General features: G+C 35.3%; 1 protein-coding gene across 9 annotated transcripts in view; it reads left to right on the plus strand.

The window, feature by feature from the left end:
• LOC141556459 (metastasis-associated protein MTA1) overlaps nucleotides 1-24,615 on the plus strand; it is a 610,678-nt gene that overhangs the window by 421,395 nt on the left and 164,668 nt on the right. The window lies entirely within an intron of this gene.

Here is a 24,615-nt window from a genome sequence, read left to right on the forward strand (position 1 = left end):
GGTTATTTTCTCCCCCCCCCCCAAAAAAAAAAAGAATTTCCCAAGAGAAATAATTACAGTTAAGTGGAAATGAAGAGGGACTTGTAGTACCAGATCTCAAAGTAGATTACAGAGTAGTAATTCTTATTTTCTTTTTGAAATACAATTTTGTTTTTCTGAAATAATTTTCTTCATCATTTCTTCTTCTTTTTTTTGTTTTTTCTTTTGCTGAGGCAATTGGGGTTAAGTGACTTGCCCAGGGTTACATAGCTAGGAAATAGTAAAAGTATGTGAAGTCAAATCTGAACTCAAAAGGTGCTCTATCTATTGCACCATCTAGCTTCCCTTCTTCATCATTTCTTAAGACTGCAGTAGCATCCCATGATCAAAGAAAGGCTAGAAGACCATAGAAGATAAAAAGTAGTTTTGACTACATGATATTAAGAAGGTTTTGCACAAATCTAATAAAATTAAAAATAAAAGCGAAATAAATGTGCAAGTATGTTTTGCCTTTTGGAATACCATATTCCAAATTTCTTGTTTCTTTTTAACTGCTAACTGCTAAATCTTGTGAGTAGAATGTGACTTCCCTGTACTTGAACTCTTCCTTTTTGTAATATTATTTTTGTTGATATTTGGAAGCAATCTATAGATTGTGGTGGGTTTTTTTAACATGTTAAAATATATATTAAATCCAGTATGTGTAAACATTTATGCAATTATCTTGATGCACAAGAAAAAACAGAACAAAAAGAAAAGAAAATGAATAAGAAAACAAAATGTAAGCAAACAACAACAAAAAGAATGAGAATATTATGTTGTGATCCACAGTCAGTCTTCATCACAAGATCATTGAAACTGGCTTCAGTCATCTCATTGTTGGAAAGATTCACATTCATCAGAATTGATTCCTATAATATTGATATTGCTGTGTGATCTCCTGGTTCTGCTCATTTCACTTTGCATCAATTTATGTAAATCTCTCCAGGCCACGATGAAAAAAAAAGAACCTAGACAATATCTTTCAAGAAATCATTAAGGAAAGCTGGCATGATATTGTAGAACCAGAGGGTAAAATAACCTTTGAAAGAATCTACTTATCACCCCCTGAAAGTGATGCCAAAATTAAAACTTCAAGAAATATTGTAGCTAAATTACAGAATTATCAGATTAAGGAGAAAATATTGCAAGGAGCCAGAAAGAATTCAAATATCAAAGTGCCAAAATCAGGATTGCCCAAGACTTTTTAAAGAATAGAAGGATCAAGGATATGATATTCCAGAGGGTAAAGGATCTTGGACTGCTGTCAAGAATCAACTATCCAGCAAAATTAAGTATTATTTTCTAGGAGAAAAGATGAGCATTCATTGAAGTAGGGGATTTCTGGTTATTTTTTGATGAAAAGAATTGAGCAGAAAATTTGATCTTCAGATACAGAATTCAAGAGATGCCTAAGAAGGTAAAAAGGGAACATAAAATTATGTTTTTAAAGGTTAAAATGTTTTTGTATGTAATGTAGGAAGACAATGTGTGTGTAACTCTTGAGAATTGTATCTTTTTTAGGGGTATACTTAGAATGTGTAAGTGTAAGTTGAATTTAATGTAATGATATAAAAAGGAAACTAAAGGTGGTTATAGATTGTGCTGGAAGAAGAGGAAAGGGGAAGTAAAAATGGGATGAAGAGGCAAAAAAAAAAATACTTCTTACAATTAAAGGAAAGAAGTGAGGGCCCTGGTTTGAACCTTAATCTCATTGAATTTGGTTCAGAGAGAATATCATAATATTTAGTTTGATGTAGAAATTTGTCTCACCCTATAAAGAAGTAGAAGGGAAAGGGCCAAAGGAAAAGGAAAACCTAATAGAAGAGAGCAGAAGTAGGAGGAGAAAAGCATCAGAAAAGGGCTGAAGAGAGGGAGGGAAAGTTAAGCAAGTTAGTGGTCAGAAACAAAACACTGGTGAGAGAGAAAGGGGGAAAGGAGAGAGAAAAGTATAACTTGGGGCAAAAAAAGATGACAGGAAATCCAGAATTAGTTATTTTAACTGTGAATGTGAATGGGATGAACTCTCCTATAAAACATAAGTGGATTGCAGACCAGATTAAAATCCAGATTCCTACATTATAATATTTACAAGAAACACATTTAAAGTAGAGTGTTACATACGGAGTAAAAGTAAAAGGCTGAAGGAAAATCTTTTATGGTTCAACTGAAGTTAAAAAAAAAAAAAAGCAGGGATAATAATTTTGATCTAAGATCAAGCAAAAGCAAAAATAGATTTAATTAAAAGATACGAGGAAGGAAACTATATCTTGCTAAAGGGTACCATAGACAATGAAGTAATATCAGTACTAAACATATGCATCAAGTGGGATAGCATCCAAATTGCTAGAGGAAAAGTGAAGAGAGCTGCAAGAAGAAATAGACAGCAAAACTATACTAGTGGGGGATCTCAACTTTGCTCTGTCAGAATTAGATAAATCGAACCATAAAATACTCAAAAAAGAAATTAAGGAACTATATAGAATTTTAGAAAAGTTAGGTTTGATCGACTTGAAAAAAATTGAATGTGAACAGAAAGGATAATACTTTTTTTCTTGGCAATTCATGGAACCTATTCAAAAATTAATCATGTATTAGGCATGATGAAAACCTCATAAATGCAGAAAGGCCATAAAAACCATAATAAATGTATCCTTTTCATAAATATGGTACAATAAAAATTACATGTAATAAAGGGCAATGGAAAGTAGACCAAAAATTAAATGGAGACTAAATAATCTTATCCTAAAAAAAATAAGTGGGTGGGTGAAACAATAAACTATAGAAACAATGGATAATTTCATCCAAAAGGATTAAAATAATGAGACAACTTTGCCAAATTTATGGGATGCAGCCCAAGAAATTCTTGGAAGAAATTTTATATCTCTAGATGGTTACATTAAAAAAAAAAATAGAGAAAATGAATATAAATGTATTCATTTATCTATCTAAAACTAAAAAGACTAGAAAAAGAACAAATTAAAATCTATATCATTTTTAATAGAACAATAATATTCCATAACATTCATAGACCATAATTTATTCACCCATTCTCCAATTGATGGGCATTCACTCAGTTTCCAGTTTCTTGACACTATATAAAGGGCTGCCACAAACATTTTTGCACATGTAGGTCCCTTTCCCTCCTTTTAAGATCTCTTTAGGATAAAAGCCCAGTAGAAACACTGCTGAATCAAAGGGGATAGTTCCAAATTGCTCTCCAGAATGGTTGAATCAGTTCACAGTTCCACCAGCAATGTATTAGTGTCCCAGTTTTCCCACATCTCCTCCAACATTCGTCATTATCTATTCCTGTCATTTTAGGTAATCTAAGAGGTGTGTAGTGATATATAGATTGTAGTTTTGAAGATCTTGGGAGTTTTTATTTTAGTTTATTTATTTAGGTAATGGAAGATGTCATCTTCCTATTTTTACTTTGTCCTCTTGGTTCTAATAGATCTGGGAAGTTTTCTTTCATTATTTATTAAAGTATAATATCCAGATTCCTTTTGGATTATAGATTTCAATTATTTTTCAGTGATTCTTAGGTTTTGTTTTTTTCCTCCTTTGGCTTTTTTTGGGGTCTTTTTTTGTTTTATATAAGGAATATTTTCTGCATTTCTGTTTTCACATTTCTTGATGCCTCATGGAATTAATTAACTTCTATACCATTTTAATTTTTATGGAGTCTGTTATTTCAGTATAGTTTTGGTTTTCCTATTCTAATATTTTCCAAATTTTTCCTTAGCCTCTCCTGTTTTTTTCCTCCAATTCTCTACAGCTCCCAGTTTATTTAAAATACTTTTAAAAAATAAATTGTTTTATAATTTCCATAAATGTTCTAGGTTGATCTTGTGGCCAAACTATGTCTTTTCTTTGTGGTTTTGCTTAGATGTTGTAGAGCTACTCTTTTAGAGTGATATCTCTTTAGCATAGATTTCTTGTTTATTTGTTTAGCCATTCTTACTTATTTGAATGAAAAAAAAAAAGATACTACTATGTATTTTATGTGTTTCAAACCATTCTGAAAAGGGGTCATGGGTTTCGCCAGACTACCTGACGAGGTCATGATACAAAAAAAAAAAAAAAATTAAAATAAAATAAATTTCTTAATACTTCTCTTTTGTAAATTTGGAATGAATTTGAGTTCAATCTTGTTCTTGCTTCCTGCTAGCAGTAAAACTGCAGAATCTATGACTTTCTTTCCCTGATAAATATTTGTATGCTTTAGCCTCAGTTTGTGCTGGATATAGAACCTGGCTTTAGATTCAAATAAAGTTAAGTTCCTAGCTTCTTCCTCTTGCTCACTGCAAGATTTCCTTGTTTCAGAAGCCTGCTTTTTGTCTGTTTTCCAGGTTCCCATTGTCATTGCTACAAGTTACCTTCTTTTCTTTGTGCTTAATTTCTAACCGTATAGCCATTAGCCTCAGCACATTCCTCTTGCTGCAATGGTTCTATTCAAGTCTTCCTTGTTGTACCATACCCTTAGTTATCATAGACCTCTGTCCCTTTTTGATGACCTAGGCTTGAAAAATGAGCCATGTTGTTTTCTTTGTGGATTTTGTGGAGTTTATGGATTACAACTCTTATGTGATTTTCTTCCTCAGACTTCTTTGGAGTGCCTAGAATGTACTGCTTCCTTTGCTAGTCTTTTTCTCAACTGTACACTTTATAAGGAGTAACAACATTGTACAGGTAGAGATGTTTTATCTGAACAGTCTGTGAAACAAAGCTAATTACAAAACTACCTGTAGTTCTTCTCTTGTTTTTCTCTTTCACTTCCTTACTAATGGTGGTAGAATTTTGGGAAAGGGGGGAAAAGTTACCAAGGATCGTTTTGTCAATAAGAGTTTATTAAATGCTTAGTCCAGGTCCTGGTACATTGGTTTGTCTTCCTATAAAATATTCTGGCTTTGACTTTTGACAAGTCACTCAGCACTCTAGTCATTTAGTAAAACAAGTTGTCAAGAAGGGGCCATTTTTGTTTGACATTGACAGCTTTCTCATTTGAGATTTCCCTATATCATTGAAATCACAGATAAGATTTCTTTCCCTTATTCCTAAGAACTATGATGAGCACTGGGGATTCAAAGTAAAGTAAAAATAGTTCCTACTCTCCAGAAGGTTACATTCTAGTGAGTGAAAAAAACATGCAAATAAATTCACATATGCAATACACAGAGGAATTGGAAACTAACCTTTTAGGGGAAAGGGTCTAGCAAACTTGGGGAGGGAGAGGTCTTTTAAGGACACATTGAAATGGTGCTTGAATTGATTCTTGAAGCAAGTATTTCTTTATTAAATACCTAGTTTGGATACTTTTCTTTGCATATTATATTGATTTCATCAAGTCCCAAAACATTGTATAATCCCCTAAATGAGATCCTTAATTAATTACTCAGGGGTTCAATCTAATATCCACATGGAAAAATTTAATGTAGACTGCCTTTTTCCAGACTATGTTATACAGTTGGACAAGAACCATAGAGGAGTTCAGTCCCCAAGTTCAGGGGCTTGGTTCAGAATTGAAAAGGAGGAAGAAAATGAAATTTATTGTCTTATAAGAAACTTTGTCTTCAGACATAAATTCTGCTTAATTTTTTTTCTTGTGATGATAATCATGTAGTACAAAACATGAAGTCCCTAAAGTTGTGAGCCATTCAAAAAAATGTAAGAGTATATAAAAAGCATGACTGGCTTCTAGTGTACTGATAGTAAATTGTGCAAATGAATAGTGTAAAGGATGCCATTAAAGAGAAAGAAATTATTTTTTAAAATAATGGCTCAGTTGTTAGCAATTTAAGAAGATTGAGGGATGATTGCTATATAGCTTCATATTGATCTCCAAAAGAAAGGCCCTAACTTATTTACTGTAACTCCTCTGGATTAATTATAGGATAACATGGACAAGAGAACTATATCAAATTGAAGTGTAAATAACTGTGTTCCTTCTCAGTTGAATTTTGTGTTTGTAGTGATATCCAGATTCGTTGAAGTGAAGGTTTCTTAGGAAATCAACAAAAATAATTGAGATAATTGCTTCAATAAAATAGCAATAAACAAAATAAATCCACAATGATCATCCGTATCTCTCTTGGTTTTCCTTTTTGGAAAAAAACCAGCTGTAAAGAGGAGACAATTCATTTGAAATTTCAAAATGTTATAGATAGCTACATATAAACTTACTTATAGCTATTTTTATGTTAATTTACATGTTAATATTTAGAGGAAACAATCAAATCAATTCTTTCAGGAAAAGGAAGACTTAAGGAAATGGGAGAATATTCAGTGTTAATAGCTTCATGACTTGGCACATCAACTTATTAGAAATGAAGGTGATATAATTTATAGTAATGACATTTTGAGATTACTATTATTATTATTATTATTATTATTTTTGCTAAGGCAATTGGGGTTAAGTAATTTGTCCAGTGTCACACAGTTAGGAAGTATTAAGTGTCTGAGGTAGGATTTGAACTCAAGTCTTCCTGCCTGACTTTGGGGCTGGTACTCTATCCACAGTGCCACATAGCTTCCCCTCATTTTAAGATTTAAGATTAAGTAGATTTTCATAGAAATAAAGAATATCAAGAAAGTTAGAAGGGATTTCATGTTTAGATTTCAAATTATATATCAAAATGGTTTATTAAAATTTTGAGGGATTGGATAAATAGAAAGGGAGTTTAATGGAACAAATTAGATAAGCCATATTAGAAATTACTAATGAATACATTTGTGATAAAGCCAAGAAAAGTGCCAATTTTTATTTGACAACTTCATATGCTTTAGTTGTATTTCTTGTAATTGTTCAACTCAAATATTTATTAAATGTCAGACATGATGCTAGATATGGGAAACATTCAGACAAAAATGAAACAGTGCCCATAGATAGCATTACAGTAGCCAACAAGTTTTGAGTTATGCATTCATCCCTTCTGTAATTCTCTTCTTTTGTATATGAACTTATAGCATTCAAAATAGTAATTGTTTTTCCATTTCTCAGTAGTTTTACCTTTTTTTTTAAAGCACAACTTTTAGCTTGGGTTTTTTTTTTTTTTGTTTTTTTTAATTAACTGATGTCTTTGTTCTTCTCTTCTCATCCCAAGATAGCTAGGTTTTGTTTTTTTCCATCTTCTCAAAGACTGAAACTTTTTGCTTCAAGAGAATCTATTCCAGTTTCCATCACCTACACACCTTTATCTAGTATGATTCTACCCCCCTCCACCCCCTCACCCCTCCAGCTCTTTGGATTCTTCTGTTACTAATAGAATTTTTTTTTCCTTCATTTCCCTTCCTAGATTGTGGCTAAAGACAGTCTTCTGTTCTCAAGGAACTCACAGTCCAATGAGGGATATAGCATGTAAACAGCTTCATACAAAGATATGTACAAGATAAAAATTGGAGATAATCAACAGAGGGAAAGGACTAGCATTATAGGAAACCAGAAAATGATTCTTTTAGAAAATGGGACACTGAATATTTAAGGATGCCAGGGAAGCCAGGAGATGCTGGAAAATGCCTGGAGCTTTTAGATGGGGGAGTCTTTTATGTAGAACAGCAAAGAGACCAGTTTCATTGGATTGCAAAGTATTAGAATGTTTTCAAACTGATAGCCTAGAATTTGCCCCCTCAATGTAGTAATAATACTGTTAGAGTAAGAGGGGAGTAAGGAAAGAGGGAGTATTAGGAAGAAGCTAATGAGTTGTGTTTTTTAACCAGTTGAATTTGAGGTTTTTACAGAACTTCTAGTTTAAGATGTCTTAACAGGAATAAGTGATTTGAAACTATAGCTTTAGGAAGAGGTCAGGGCTGAATAAATCTGAGAATCATCTGAATAGGGATAATTCAATTCCTGGGAATTTTGAGATCACCAAGCAAGACTATGTAGAGATGAAAAGAGGGCCTTAGAGAGACAATAGTCAAAGTGAGTGGCAGATGACTACAATTGATAGAGGATCAACAAAGGAGATTAGACAGATCGTAATAGATTTTGGCGAGAACCAGAAGGCAGTAGTGACAGAAAAACTTTAAAAGGAGAGAGTATTTATGAGAGCAAGAAATTTAACTGTGTCATGTATTGCAGAAATGACATGCGGGATTAAGATTCAGAAAAGACCATTAGATTTGGCAATTATATCATTGGTAATTTGGGGGGAAAGCATTTTGTGTTGAAAGATGAGATCAGAAACCAGATTGAAGAGGGGAGTGAAGGGAAAGAAGTGAGATATACTAATTGTGGTTGGTCTTCATAAATAGTTTATCCATGAAAGGTAAGAGGAATAAAAAATAAATAGTAAATATAGTTAGATGTTCAATTTCAGTCTGAATTTTGCACATGATCTGAGCCACAGTTAGCTCTAGGTCTTGTTTTGACTGACTGTATAGAACTTCTCCACCTTTGATTGTAAAGTATAGATAATCTATCTGATTTCTTTATTGACTGTTTGGTGATGTCTGTGTGTAGAGTCACTATCAACAATTTCAGATTTGCAGATGATACTACTGATTGCAGAAAGGCAAAGGGAATTAAAAAAAAAAACTCTTGATGAAGGTAAAACAGGAGAGTATAAAAAACTTACTTAAAATTTAAAATCAAAATAACTAAGATCTTGGCAACTGTTCCCATCACATCTTGGGAAATAGAGGGAGAGGAAATGGAAAGAGTATTATTTTATGTAAATTACTGCAGACAGCGATTGCAGCCATGAAATTAAAAGATGATCTTGAGAAGGAAAACTGGCAAATCTGGATCGCATATTAAAAAGCAGAGACATCACCTTGCTGACAAAGGTTTGTATAGCCAAAGCTATGGTTTTTCCAATAGCAGTGTGTGGCTGTGAGAGTTGGAGTATAAGGAAAGTTGGGTGCTGTGGAATTGTTGCTTTAGAATTATGGTGTTAGAGAAGAGTTTTGAGAGTCCATTGGGCATCAAGGAGGTCAAATCAGTCAGTATTTAATTAAATTAATTCATGCTACAAATACTGAAGCTGAAGGCTTCAGGACTTTGATCACACATAATGAGGGACTCATTGGAAAAGACTTAAAACTTGGGAAAAGACTTAAACTTGATGTTGGGAAATATTGAAGGAAAAAAAAGAGAATAGCCAAGGATGAAATAGTGTCATGGACACAATGAACATAAATTTGGACAGATTTTGAGAGATAGTAGAAGACGTTGGTGAGCTATGGTCCATGAGGTCAATGGAGAGTCAGACAGGATCGAATGAACAACAACATGTTTAAATCAGATGAAGGTCTTTCACAGATGGAGGAAACATAGGTATGCCTATGGGAATCGGGAAGTAACCAAGTAGAGATTGAAGATTCATGACAATGGGGATATTAGGGCAATGTATTAGGAAAGAAAGGCTGGAGTGGAATAAGTGATGGACATAGAGAGGGCTTTCCCTTGGCCCAAAGTGATGTGAGGTTGATAAAAGAGTTCGTGGGATAAGAAAACTAAATGTTATAAGGTAAAAAGAAATGGGAGGAACTGTCCTCATTTTATCAAGGAAGAAATAAGTATTCAACAGAGAAGGAAGTGGAGAGGTGACAAGGAAGACTTGAAGAAAGATAAAAAAGAAAATAACCACAGAGAGTATAAAATGTTTGTGGGCCTACTTGATGAAATGTTCATAGGAACTGTGTGAATACATGCTTTTTTGAAGCCAGTCAGTCAGTCAGTAAACATCAAGTTCCTACAGTATACCAGGCTCTATAGTAAGTGCTAGGAAAAAGTGGAAAAAGAAATTGTGATGTGAATAAAAAAGCAAAATTTTATAAGGGAAAGCAGAGGAAGAGTCAGTAATATCAGATCTGAAACTATATGCAAAGAAGTAATCATCAAAGTAGAAACAATGGAATTTATTAACATGGTATTTGATAAATCAAAAGGCAGCATTTAGTGAAAAGAGTTTCAGTATTTGACAAAAATAGGAAAAATATCAAACATTCTGGCAGAGACTAATTTAACAACTCATACTGTATAATCTCCAGATAGATTTTTAAACTAGATAAAAACAATCACATTATAAATTAGGGGAACAAGCAAGGAGAAACCTTTTACTACTATGTATCGGTGAAGAATTTATGATTTAAGAAATAGAGAAGATCAGAAGATAAAATGTACTATTTTGATTACTTAAAATTGAAAAACTTTCACAAATATAACTAAAATTCAAAAGTTACCTCAGGAAAAGAAAGAAAAGAAAATTACCTGTTCAAGAGGCAACTAGGTGGCACAGTGGATAGAGCACCAGTCCTGAAGTCAGGAGGACCTGAGTTTAAATATGGCCTCAGACTTTTAATATTTTCCTAGCTGTGTGGCCCTGAACAAGTCATTCCAATTGCCTCAGCAAAAAGAAAAAGAAAAAAAAGAAAGAAAAGTACCAATTCATACCTTTGTTGAGGAATGGCTCTTATTCTGAAGTTTGAATTAGTTATCTTGAAATTGAACCTTTATTGGAGAAACTTTTCTGCAAAGATTTTTCCCCCATTTGTCTGCTTCTCTTCTGTTTTTAGATAATTGGTTTTGCTTACATATAATTATTTTAATTTTGTATCATCTCTTGTTTGGTCATGAACTCTTCTCAATTTCTTCCATGCGCTTCTAATTTGTTTATGACATATCACACTTCATGTCTAACACAGGTACCTTTTGAAGCTTGTATTAGTATACATTATGGTCTATACCTAGTTTTTCCAGGCAGCTTTCCAGTTTTAGATTCATCAAAAAGTACGGTTACTGTATGTATTTGTTTCTCTATATTGCACCTAATTTGTTTTCCTGATGAAACAGTAGATTTCTTAACCTGTATCAAATTGTTTTGATGATTATAGCCTTGTTATATAGTTTCAGATCCAAGTACTGTTGGGTCCTTCCTGCTCTTTTTTGCCCCATTAATTCTTTTTGAGATTCTTTACCTTATGTTCATTCAGATGAACTTTGTTATTTTATTTTATTTTATTTTATTTTATTTAGCTTTACAAAGAAATCCATTGGTAGTCGTTTGGTTATGTTACTGAGTAATAAAATTCAAGTAGTTTGGTCATTTTATTTTATTGGCTTTATTCTCTTCATAAGCAATAAATAATGCTCCAGTGTTACAGATATGTTTTTATTTTTGTAAAATATGTATTCTAATCACATTCACAAAATTCTGGTGTGTGTGTGTTTTGGCAGGTAGTCTCCAAAGTATTTTCTGTCTGTCATTATTTTAAATGGAGTTTCTCTTTATCTATCTCTTCCTATTCGATTTTGTTGGCAACATAGAGAAATGCTGATGACTTGATGAAATGATTAGACTTTCCTTTCTAAATAAACATCATATTTGGGGGGAAAAAAGGAATAAGTTGTTTCCTCTTTTTGTTCATTCCCTATTATAGTAATGGTGATAATGTATATCCTTGCTTTTTATCCCTGATCTCATTGAAAAGACCTCTAGTTTATTCCTATTACAAATAATAGTCCCTCTTGCTCTTAGATAGGATACTCCTTATTGAGGAGAGCTCTCTGTATCCTTATGCTTTCTAGTCTTTTTTTTTTTTTTAAAGGAATATTATGAAAAGCTTTTGCTGCATCTCGATATAATTATATGATTTTTATTTTGGTTATTTAATGTGCCAGTTATATTTGTAGTTTTCTTAATATTCAAACAATTTTATATTCTTAATATAAATTCATCTTGGTCATAATGTATATTCTTTTTGATATGTTGCTGTAGTCTCCTTGCTAAATTTTTTGCATAATCTTTGTTAGGGATATTGATCTATAGTTTTTATTTGTTTTGATTCTCTCTGGTTTAGGTAATCATGAATATCTTTATATATATATTCATATAGAATATAGAATGACTTAACATTTCTTCTTTCAACCCAATTATAATTTTGCACCAGTTTTGATTGAATGCATAAAGTATTTGTTAAATACCTACTATATGTAAAGTACTACTTTAAGCTTTAGGTATACCAGTAGAAAAGTAGAACTTCTTTTCAAGGAGCTCCCATTCAAATGCAGGAGATGATACATGGAAGATTTAATTGCAAGTCAGATAAAAAGGTTCATGATCTTTTTGGTGCATTGGCAAAGCAGATGGTAAAGGTTTTTCCTTTGATGCCATTTACACCAGTAATATGATTAAGCCATTTGACACTACTAACAGTTTATGGGACAAGAACATTTGTGACTGGATGTTTAGTATATATAAAACTATAAGTACATTTACTGTCATTTCCACCAATAACAATCATATAAATCTGTGATTTTAACCCATTTAACTCTACTAATTGCTTAGGGGACAAGAACATTCATGACTCCATCTTCAGTATATGTAAAACTATAAGTACAATATAGTATTCTTCTGCTTCTGCTCACTTTACTTGGCATCAGTTCATATCATTTCCCAAGTTTTTCTGAAACCATCCTGTCCATCATTTCTTATAGCACAATAATATTCTACCACAATCATCTGCCATAACTTGTTTAGCCATTCTCCAATTGAAGGACATCCCCTCAAAGTCCAATGAACTTTGTTATTTTTTTAGCTTTACAAAGTTGTTCCCTTAATACTGTTAATGTTAAAAAAAAAAAAAAAATTCCATGACCCCTTATTGTCTTCTTTTACCCCCCATTGACCTTTTTAACATATTATTCTGAGGGGGATTTTTCTCTTCTGACACTTTTGAAATATAATAATAAGCACATCATCATTTAACTTGTTCTGATTTCTGGGATGTATTTACCATTATAATTTTCTCATGTTTCTTTTGTCTTCATTTCATAGTTTTTCTGCAGCTCTGATCTGAAAATGTCTAGGATTGGGAGATGGAGTGTCTTTGTGAAAAAAAAAAGCTGTAAAATTAAGAGAAGTTTTGGCTTTCGGAAGTATTTGAGACAAGGTTGTTATGCCTCAGTTTCCTTGAATGGTTCTGCCTCGGTCTCTCTGGTGGCAATCTTTCCTTCTTGGCCATTAGGATTGGGAGCCCTGACCACTAGCATTCCAAAGAATAATAAATTCCAGATGGCTTATCTCAGATACCTAGATGGGACCCTCTGAATCAGACTTAGTGGCTCCTAGCCTCCAGACTTACCAGAATTTATGATCCTTACCCCCCAACCTGCCAGAATTAAATTTATGGACTTTTCCTGGAATTTCTAGCTCACAGTGCTATACCCACCTTGCCTTTGTTTCCCTGCTCGCTGGAACCCTATAAAAGTCTCTGGAATCCTTTGCTCAGAGCTGGATACTTTGAGACAAGAGTCTCATCCAGCTGGCTGGGATCAATATGGATTCTGTTTTGACCCCAGTCCAAACTCTCCCTCTAATATAATATTAAAAACCTCTAATCCCTATCTTCCCTCTGGCATTATAGTTTCTCTGGCATTATAGGGTCACTGGATAAAATTCTTGCAGCAGTTTAGGCATGTGGTAATGGTGATGATAATTGTGGCTGTGTGAGCAGTGAGAAAGTATCTATCAGATGTTGTGATGGTAAAAAAAATGACAAGATTTAGCAATAGATTGGATATATTGGAGTGACAGGAGTTGAAGTTACATCAAGATTGTGTGTCATTGACAGTAACAGGGAAATTCCAAAACAAGGAGGTTGAGAGATGATGAATTCTATTTTGAATCTTTTTCTCTACCTTTTAGTAATTGCTATCATGTTTTGTATCACTCTGAGGGTGTTTCTTTGCAACTTAAACTTAAATCTTTTTGATTATTTGTAATGTTTTCTTGGACTGCAGAAATTCTTAATTGGCTTTGATGTCAGGAATTCTTTAATTTGGAGGTTTTGTTCATGAAATGTCCTATATATTCTTTTTTTTTTTTAACTTTGCCTTTTAGTGTAAATAGATCTGGGCATCTTTCTCTTAAGGTTTTATATTTTGTTTTGTTTTGTTTTTTAGTTCAGAGTTTGAGGAGAAGAGATTATTCTCATTGGATCTTTTCCTGACCTTTATGGTCCCAGAGAAAGATTTTCTCGGATTTGCTTTCTCCTCCTACTTCCTTTGGGTTTATTTCTTGAGTATTTCTTGGCCCTTAGTGATTTTTAGATTTGTTTGATATCTTTTGTTTATACACAATTCCAGATTCATTTACTTGTTTGGGACATTGTGGATATCCAAGCTCCACATTTTTGTATAGTGAGCAGACCCTATTTGGTCCTGATCTCCACTTCTTGAACTCCTATTGCTGGCTTCACCTCCTTTGCTAAAATCTGTGAGAAATGCATTGGCAAGTTTTCTGCCATTCTGTATAGTCATCAGAATGCTTTTGCCACTTTTAGATTAGAAATTTTCCTTTCTGAAAATTCCCAGGCTTCTGATTGTGAGGGAATATTATGCAAGTATCATGCAGACCTCCCTCTCTATATGTTAGAAAGCTTCTGTTTTTCTTTTTTGGTGTATAAGGGCACTTCTGTTCTTTTTTCTAAAATAATGATAATAAAAATGATTGTGTGGATCATTATTCAATCTGCTGACCTTTTTTAGATAAATTGCTAGATAAGTAGAAACAAGGGACTGCCTTATGGCCTTTCATTAAGTTTCTCTACTCTCTCTCAAAATTTGAATATTTCTACATCAATCTTCTCTGTGTGTGTGTGTGTGTATATACTTGAGCATGTATATATACATTCAATGTTTTAGTTGTATGTATAATTCATAACTAAGCTGCCTGATTTTGCAAGGGTTATGTGCAAGATACTTTTATAATTGTATATTTATCCTCTAGTGGATCATGATTATTAGATATAGTAAATTCTACCCTCTTCAACTTCATTTATTCCCTAATGCATACCTTTTTCCTCTTCCCTTTATTTTTGCAAAACAAAGTCATTAGGCTAATATGTATCACATCTTTAACTGCCTCTTATTTATCTCAAACTAAATATCCAATGGACATCTTAAGCTCAACATATTTAAAACTGACACGTTAGTTTTCCCTCAGATCCTCTCCTCCTCCTACCTTTTTTGTTTCTTGAAAGCAGTGCAGTTTTACTTTTTTTTTGTTTGCTTCTTATTTCTACCATTAGATTGTGAGTTTCTTGAGGATAAGGATTGTCTTTTTTCCTTTTTCTGTATTCCCAATACTTACCATATTTGGTATATTTTAGTTGTTTAAGAAATGTTTATTGGCTGGACCAGACATCTTGAATACCAGGTTAGCAACATTGTAGAATTTAATGGCATTAACAGCTTTATTAAACAGAAACAGAAATACATCTGGAGAGCTAGATTGATGAGATGTTGATGATAAACTTGTCAGGATCAGACACCTCTGGCATAGAGAATATCTCAGTAATTTGAGCTGTTACTGACTATAGCACAAAAATAAATACTTGGTAAAATAAGAAGAGACTTATCCAGAATATTCTTCTATTCTCAAGCATAGTATTGGAAAATTCTCATTCTCTTGGTTTCAAGTCAGACGCAATATGGAAGTTAATACACAATTCACTTTTGACCAACTAGCAGGTGAAGGTCAGTATGGAGAGAATTCAGAACAGATTAATTATCCCATGACAGAGTATGAGCAAATTTCTAAGGCTGCAATAAAAGCTCTGGGCTCTTCTGTACCAAGACACTGCTTGCTCTTTCCTTGAGTGGTAGATCTGGGTATCCATCTTAGAGATGGTGCAGATGTTTCCATGGCAAGAGAATCCTTGGTTTCTCTGGCAAGATCTTGGGGAAATGTTTTGACACTTGTCAGTGAGTTCTATGAAATTTTAACTACTAGGAGAAGGGAATTTTTCATTATGTGCTCAGAAGCACAGAACTTGGTAGCTCCTGAGTGATTGAAACGTCATTTCCTGCAGAAAAGAAATTTTTTTTTTGGTCCACAAGTTTTCTACCCTGTGCCCTCCCCCTACATTCTCTCATCTCCTCCTGAGATTGTTTAGAGGCAAAGTATTTTTGCACCTAACTTTTTTTAAGAATTAATTTTATTTTCAGTAACTTATTTTCTCCCTCCTTTTTTTCTGTCAGCTATCCACTGAAAAGGCAACAACTCATTGCAAATGTATGTAGTCATGCAAGACATTATGCATGTTTAAAAAAAAAAAAGAAAAGAAAAAAATTTCAATCTGTATTCTGTTTCCATCAGTTCTCTATCTCCAGGTGGATAGCATGTTTTCATTTTTGAGTCCTTGGAAATTGTGATTGGTCATTGTGTTGATTAGTTACAAAATCTTTTAGAGTTGGTTATCTTTTCAGTATTGTTACTGCATAAATTGTTCTGATTCTGCTCACTTTGAATCAGCTTATAAAAGTTCTCCGAAATTCCCTTCAGTCATTTCTTAAAGCATGCTAATATTCCATCACATTCATATTCATTCTCCAATGTATGATATCCCCTCATTCCCAATTCTTTGCCACCACAGAAAGGTACTATATTTTCATACATATGGGTCCTTTTTCTTTGGTCTCATTGGATTACAGGAGTAGTACTGCTAAGTCAAAAAATATACACAATTTAATTGCTTTCTGGTCAGTTTGAACAGTTGGGCAAGTTTGTGGTTCTGTCAACAGCTTATTAATTATATAGCGTATCCCTCCAGCTTTTGATGTTTTCCTTTTTTTGTCATTTTAGCTAATCTGATAGTTATGAGGTAGTACCTCAGAATTACTTTTTATTTGCAACTTTAATTATTGGATATGTAACACATTTTTCATATGATTCTTGATAACTTGGATTTCTTCTTTTGAATATTGTCTTATATCCTTTGACCATTTTTCAATTGGGGAATAGTTCAGTAGAAGTTCTTTTATTTTTTTAGTATTGGGTAGAACTGTTGTATCAGGGAAAGAGCTAATATCAGAGGAAATCAAAGATAAGAAAGTAGGGACAGTAATAGAAACACTGTGCTGGAGAAGATGAAAGCAATGTGCAGAAGACTTTCTGAGCTCTGAATTAATAGTCACAATTTTTCAGATAAGGTAAGGTTTTTGGCCATAAGGATAGGGTTAAAATCATGCTTGTTGAGGCTTGAACAAGCAAGTGAAAGTTTAGAATAGCTATTATTGAGAATGGGATAGCAAATTAATTAGGAAGGAATGGAATACTTGCTTAGATGCAAGAGAGCCCAAATGAGATTATTGTTCAGTCCTTCATGACCCTGTGGACTATATTATCCATGGCAAAGATAGTGGAATGGTTTGCCATTTCCTTCTCCAGTGGATTGAGGCAAACAATGGCTGGATTACAGTCACATATCTAGTAATTAATTGTCTTAGGTCAAATTTGAACTCAGGCCTTCCTGACTCCCAGGCCCGGAGCTCTATCCACTGACCTATCTAGCTGTCTCATTCAAATGAGATTTTTGGTTATTGTTCTGTCATTTGAGTCACATCTGACTCTTCATAGCTTCATTTGAGATTGTCTTTTCAAAGATACCAGAAGTGTCTGCCATTTCTTTCTCTAGCTCATTTTACAAATGAGGGAATGAGAAAGACAGGGTTAAGTGACTTTTCCAGGATCACACTGGAAATGTTTGAGGCAGGTTTTGAACTTAGAATTTCCTGACTTCAGATCTAGTATTGTCTTAATAGCAGCCCTCCAAATGAGACTAGATTAACATTTATTTGTGTTTAACTCGGTCTGTGAGTTTTGTGATTACTTTAGCTTGGTTCAGCAGCATATGAATAGATACTATGAAGGAGGAGGATAGTTGGGTCTCCATGAGGAGTAATTGAGAATTACTGATATGAGGTCAGGGTAGCAATTCGTAATTCAAAATAAACATATGTCAAGTTTACAATGGTCATTCTCTTTGCCAGAAGGTAGGTTTATTTGGGGAAAGAGGTTATAGACAAAATGAAAGAGGTAAAACAGGTACACCTTGGATGTGGGAGGATTAGGTTACCAAGGAAAAGAGTTTGGAAGACACCATTAAAGGAATATGCCATGAGATGGAAGTACACCAGTGACTGGCAGGTTAGATCTGATGGAGTTCTAGTGGCAGTCAGAGAGTTGTGGGAATCGATTCCCTTTTGGTCTGCGCAGGTCCTTCGTGAAAGAATTCATGAATCCCAAGAGTTTTACGTGACAAAAATGGAAGTTTATTTTTGAATGAGAAGTCAGCTTTGTTAAGAGTCTGATTTCTTTAGTGGCAAAGCCCTGGTAGAGAAATAGGGTTTTTTTTGCTGAGAAGAGAATATCTTCTCAGCGGGCAGGGTCCTGGAAGCTATGCCAAAGAGGCAAACCATATTACTTTGGACATTCTGCAAAGAAGTGAATTTAGAAACATCCTTTATAGAAAATCTGAGGTTCAAGTTTCAGGTTGAAAAGAAAGCCAAAGTCTCCAGGCCTAGATCTCCAATTGAATGGAAATCACTTTTTGAAGGCTTCTGGAATTTGGAATTTCCTGAAAAGGGTCTGCATCAATGGGATGGCTTGCCTTAAAAAAGCCAAGTCATAGACTTTATGGAGTCTGGGGGGGGGGAGTCAGGATCAGAGGGGACAGAATTTCAGAGTGTTAATTTTACAGATCAAAAGGGAACAGTTTCACACCCCGTCATTCTCCACTGAAGCAGTTACCCCCAAATTCATTTGGGATAAAAGGCAAAGATCTCAGATTTCTGTAGCTACTTCAAGCTTACAAGGGTTGTAGAAATACTGGGGGTGGGGGTGAAAGCTTCTCAAGATCACTTAACTTTCTAATTAAAAGTTCGTTTGTGAAAACATTTCTCTAGAGGTTTGGGAAGAGAAAATTAAGTCCCCAATCTCACCATTAAGTAGTACCCCAATAAGGAAACTGGATAGAAGCATTTAAATGACAGTTACCAAGCTAGCAAGGCAGAGGAGAGGTCTCGAGACAGCTCTTGGGTTCCCCTGCAATCCCCACTCTGTGGGGGGGGGAGGAGTGCCAGAGCAAAAGTGGAGAAAGAAATTCAATGTTCTTACCGGCCATCTTTGGGGATAGTGAGGGTTCACTGTTGGGACTGGATCGAGGGGATCTTGACAAAGCCCCAAATTCCTGCTAGAGGACAGGGCATTGGGGAGATGGCTAGACTGCTGTGGGTAATCCCTCCTGCTCAACCTCTGGACAAGGACCGGGGAGTTTAAAACACGGAGCTCTGTAGGTCCTGTATTCTTGGGAATAGTAGCTAAGAGGAGGGAGTTTTCTCCAGATCTCTCTTTAATTCTCTGACCTCTCTCCTCAGCTATATAGCCTTATTCCTATCAGTGAAGACTCCAACAGCTATTTATAACAGCCAAGTGGGAGAAACTTGAGGGCTCAAAATTGGCTTCTGCAGCTTCCTCTATTTATCTCCCCAGGACAGATCAAAGAGGGTGTTGGCCTTGGACCTCTCAAAAAGCTGGTCAGGATCCCCAGAATAACCAGGTTTCTCAGTCTGGGAGAGATTTGACATTGAAAGAGGCACCTCTGTACTGAGTCTTTTTCCCTGGAGGCAGAAGTTGCCCTTAGGGGGAGAAAAAGATCTGGGAGTTCCAGGATTTAGTTCAGGTGAGAGAGATAGAGTTTCTGAAAGGGATTTAGGAGTTCATGGGGATGCAAAGGGAGGCTCTTTTGTCCCTAGAGGGGCTGGAGGGAGGGGATTGGATTACCATCCAGTAACTTTAAGCAGCATCTTTACACTATTTTAATTTAAGCTTTCCAATTTTGAGATCTTTCAATCCGAATTTGTCTGCTCCCCAATTCTATAGCTCCTCAACCGTCCCTAGAGATGGAGAGATAACAAAATGCTCCCTGAGTGAAGGGGCCTTTTTGTCAGAGAATGCAGGTATTCTCAACTAGGCTTGAGTCTGGAACGCCTACAACTCAAATCTTCCCAACTCTTTCCTGGTATTTGAGTGTCTAGCTATAGAATAGACAACAAAGGCTTTACCAGATTTTCAGAGTTTCCTGGTCATCCAGCCAGGGAACCAAATTGATTCCTTCAATGTTGTCACTGCCCCCAGGCCTAGATTTCCGGTTGAATGACACTTAATAAGAGTGGTCCTGAGCCAATTTTCAACTCAGTATGATAAAGTTTGGGGCAGGGCAGAGAGTTGTGGGAACCCTTTTCTGATTGGCGCAGGTCCTTTGTAAATTAATTTACAAACCCAAAAAGGTAGACTGGCAAAAGAAGTTTATTGGCACTGGGAAGTCAGCTTTTGCAGGCTGACTACCTTAGTGGCAAGGTCCCAACAGTGAAGATCTAGCCAAAAAGTCCTGGCAGAGAAAGAAATAAAGTTCCTAGTAGAGAAATTTCCTAGCAGAGAAATCCCAACAGAGAGATAAAGAGGGTGTGGTCCTGTTAGGGAAATTGGTGAAAAAGATAAAGAGAAATTAACACTGCAAAGAGAATGCCTTCTCAGCGGGTAGTATCCTTGCAGGCAGCCATGCCAAGGAAGGTTCCTTGGCTTGGCATGATTCCTGCTTTGGCCTCTCTTCAAGGATTGAGCCCAGTTGCCTCTTTTATAATTGAAACTTTGGCTAAAGGCTGGGGGCAGTTTGAGTTGAAGTTGGACAGAGATGTTCGTGAATTGAATAGAAACTGTAGTGACTGTCCTTGGACTAATCTCCAACTCAAAAACGTGTAAAATCAGTAGTGAGTGTTATCAGTGGGGGTGGGGCTGTCTAGGTCTCCAGGGTAACTGAATGAAATTACTTATCCTGATTCCCTGGGGTGGGCATTTTGCAAAGGGAAGGGTATACAAGGAGACTTTAGAGAGAGGGGGTTTGGGGGAGGAAGGGGTGGTTCCCCTCCTGAGTTAGGCCTACCACTTTATCATCATTCCCTGATGCGAGCCTCTACCACTGGAGAGTTTCTCCAGAGTTCAAAGAGAGTTTCTTTCCTCCCCCCTTCCCCCAAAGTCAGGGCAGTTTCAGAGTTCTCCCCATCAGATCCATAGAGTTGTTTAGCAGAATTACCTTTAGAAAGGAAAAAGATGCTGTTGAAGGGAAGACAGTATGAGGAGGGAGAGAGAGAATACTTCATAACATGCTTTTATAGGGAAAATACAATCTTGGGGGTTTCTCAGGGGAGAACTAGGAAAGAATTTGGTAGCTCAAAGAGAGACAAGAAGAAACCAGGTGGAATGCGCTGGCAGATAGATCGATTAACATTTCTTTTAGACAGATCTGAGACCTAATTGCCTCAGAAAAAAAGAAAAGAATTGTTAATAAATATCTCAAAGGTTGTTTAAAAATGCCTGAAGATTTGAGGGATTGACAATGGAGGTTGCTAAAGAGTTCCATCCTCAAAATCATTCTATTCAAACTGGATAGTCTGGAACTTGGTTACGCCTGCTAAAAGGAAAGAAAGCAAGCTCCAAGTTCACATCAAGATTAGTGGATTAAGGAATTGAGGATGGAACCTAGTTAGCTGAGTTGGTTCTGGAGGGTTTGGTAGGAAAAAGAGGATAGTGTATTGCACTTTTGGTAGCTTAGCAAAGTTCTGTGGAAAGGAGGGAATAGATGTCCTCATGAGAATAGCTAGGTTAGGGGAAAGATGAAATTCATAAGTAATAATAATCGAATAAAGCAGATTTAGAGTTTATGAACACATCATTTGAACATTTGTGGTGAAGGTCAAGGTTCTGACTGTAGCTGTAGCATTTGGAAAGTTTCAAAAGATAATTTCTGGAATTAGTCATTTTGTTAATAATGCCAACATTTTAATAAAGGGTTAGTCATGTGGCTACCTCTCTCTTAGACCAAAGACCTTTTATGGGCTCATAGTTTGTAATGCCCTTGGGAAAGCAGGTATTCCTGAGGGTGGCAATCAATTCTAATTGATTAACAAAGAGAAAATGAATATTACAGTGAGAGACTGGACTATTTTACAATGAGAGTCTTGGAGTATGGATCACTTAAATCTTGTTAAAAGAGACATCTATTTTCAAATGACTTTTTTGACCAAAGGGAGGACTCACTTTTTGTCAGACCTCTCTGTCGAAGGGAACACAATGTGCAGGAATGCACTCATTAGCCCAAACTTAGAATTTCCTTTGCTTTGACTAGATCTCAAGCATCCTGAGACAGATTTCCCATATTGCTTACTTTCTAATGAATAGAAAAGGAGAAAAATCTTAATCTCAATACAGTAATTAGTTATTTAATACAAGAGAGAAATAATCATTTCTCAGAGCTAAGGTTGAGTGGAGGAATAGGTTGTGGGAGTTGAACAGATTAGGAAACTGGGAAGTGAGGCTATTATTAATATGTAGCAGAGGTTGAGTTTAGAAGTATCACTGAGTATCAAGGAGTATTTTGAGTCCTATCATGTGTTAAGATAGGATGGGAATGAGGAATCAGAGAATGCTTAGCTAATGATGGACATTAGAATCAATATATATTTTTGGAGGAAACTGGTTCTTTATGACTGCAAGTAAGAGGATGTAATGTAAGAAGAGATTTCCAAAATGAAGAAAAATTTGTTAGTTGAATACAATAGAAAATTTTGGCAAGATTAGAATAAGATGTCAGAGAAGTAGGTTTGAGAAGGAATGTCATGAGAAGGAAAAAAGGAGATGGAAGAATAAGAGTAGTTGAGTTCTAGTTGCTTAACTACTATGTAATATTGATATGGGAAGATTAACGGGTAGTGGGAGTTTGCTAGTCCCAGGGATAGCAGTTGATGGGAGAAAGGGTGAAAGGTTAAGATAATTAATATGCCAGTAATCTTAGCAGCATTGTCTATAGGACCTTGGTAGTGGGAGAAATCACCTATATGGTGGTAAGGTTGTGGGCAATATCTGTTGGACTTGACTGCCTCCTCCTTTGGAGTGGGAGCAGTATGGTTGGCATTGTTAAATCCAGATGGAAATGATCATGAATTTATAGAGGTATATCCAGTAGTAAATTTGTTCCCTTTTACAAGGAAGGGATATTGGTAATAAACTAAGGTGGTTCTATTCAAATAGTACCAAACTAGTTTCATCACTGATTTCTTTCCCAATTTCAGTCCTTTCTGTGTAGGAACTTTAGATCAAAAGAAGCCTCAACAAAAGACCTACAAAGCATATATGATTATTACATTTATCACATTGTTCATCACCATTTAAGCAAATCAAGCTTAAAATATATGGTTATCACTGCTAGACTATGCCTTTCCAATTTCAACTATTCTTTTTAATCTGCTGCTTCTCTGCTTACTTCCATGCTATCTTACAGTCCAGTATAGGATTATTTTTCACATGCTTTAGCCATCTTCTTATGATTTGGTGCCCCTAAATAGTGCCATGGAAATTTCAGAACCATTTGTTTCCAGTTACTTTGTCTTATCCTTAGAACCAGGAGTCCCACATGAAGCCTCCTCTGAATATTACTGTTTTGTTCCTTTTGGCCTCCTCCGATCAGATTCCCAATATTGTTATACCTCATTCTCTCTTTCTGAAGTATTAGCTCCAAGAAAGGCATTATTGATTTAAACCAAGTCTTTCTTTTTTTTTTTTTTTTAATTTTTTATTATATATATATTTTTATAATATTATCCCTTGTATTCATTTTTCCAAATTATCCCCCCCTCCCTCTATTCCCTCCCCCCGATGACAGGCAATCCCATACATTTTACATGTGTTACAATATAGTCTAGGTACAATACATGTGTGTGAATATCATTTTCTTGTTGCACAATAAACATTAGAATCCGAAGGTACATGCAACCTGGGCAGACAGATATTAGTGCTAACAATTTACATTCACTTCCCAGTGTTTCTTCTCTGGGTGTAGCTACCTCTGTCCATCATTGATCAACTGGAAGTGAGTTGGATCTTCTTTATGTTGAAGATTTCCACTTCCATCAGAATACATCCTCATACAGTATTGTTGTTGAAGTGTACAGTGATCTTCTGGTTCTGCTCATTTCACTCAGCATCAGTTGATTTAAGTCTCTCCAGGCCTCTCTGTATTCCTCCTGCTGGTCATTTCTTACAGAGCAATAATATTCCATAACCTTCATATACCACAATTTACCCAACCATTCTCCAACTGATGGACATCCATTCATCTTCCAGTTTCTAGCTACAACAAAAAGAGCTGCCACAAACATTTTGGCACATATATGACTCTTTCTGCTCTTTAGTATTTCTTTGGGATATAATCCCAGTAGTAGCGCTGCTGGGTCAAAGGGTATGCACAGTTTGATAACTTTTTGGGCATAATTCCAGATTGCTCTCCAGAATGGCTGGATTCTTTCGCAACTCCACCAGCAATGTATTAGTGTCCCAGTTTCCCCACATCCCCTCCAACATTCATCATTATTTGTTCCTGTCATCTTAGCCAATCTGACAGGTGTGTAGTGGTATCTCAGAGTTGTCTTAATTTGCATTTCTCTGATCAGTAGTGATTTGGAACACTCTTTCATGTGAGTGGATATAGTTTCAATTTCTTCCTCTGAGAATTGTCTGTTCATATCCTTTGACCATTTATCAATTGGAGAATGGTTCGTAAACCAAGTCTTTCTATAATTTAGTTAATACAAAATTCTGTGAAAGATAGCAACTGTTAGCAAGAGTTTGGAGTAGATGGAGGTTGTACATAACTTGGGGAGGCTTAAAATTTTATGAAGTCTTGAATTCTGATATTTGGTTTGGAATAGTTAAATTAAACAAAATCTACAATTGAGGGTAGCTAGATGGCACAGTA

This window comes from Sminthopsis crassicaudata, chromosome 2 (genome assembly GCF_048593235.1).
Source record: "Sminthopsis crassicaudata isolate SCR6 chromosome 2, ASM4859323v1, whole genome shotgun sequence".
NCBI classification, from domain to species: Eukaryota; Metazoa; Chordata; class Mammalia; order Dasyuromorphia; family Dasyuridae; genus Sminthopsis; species Sminthopsis crassicaudata.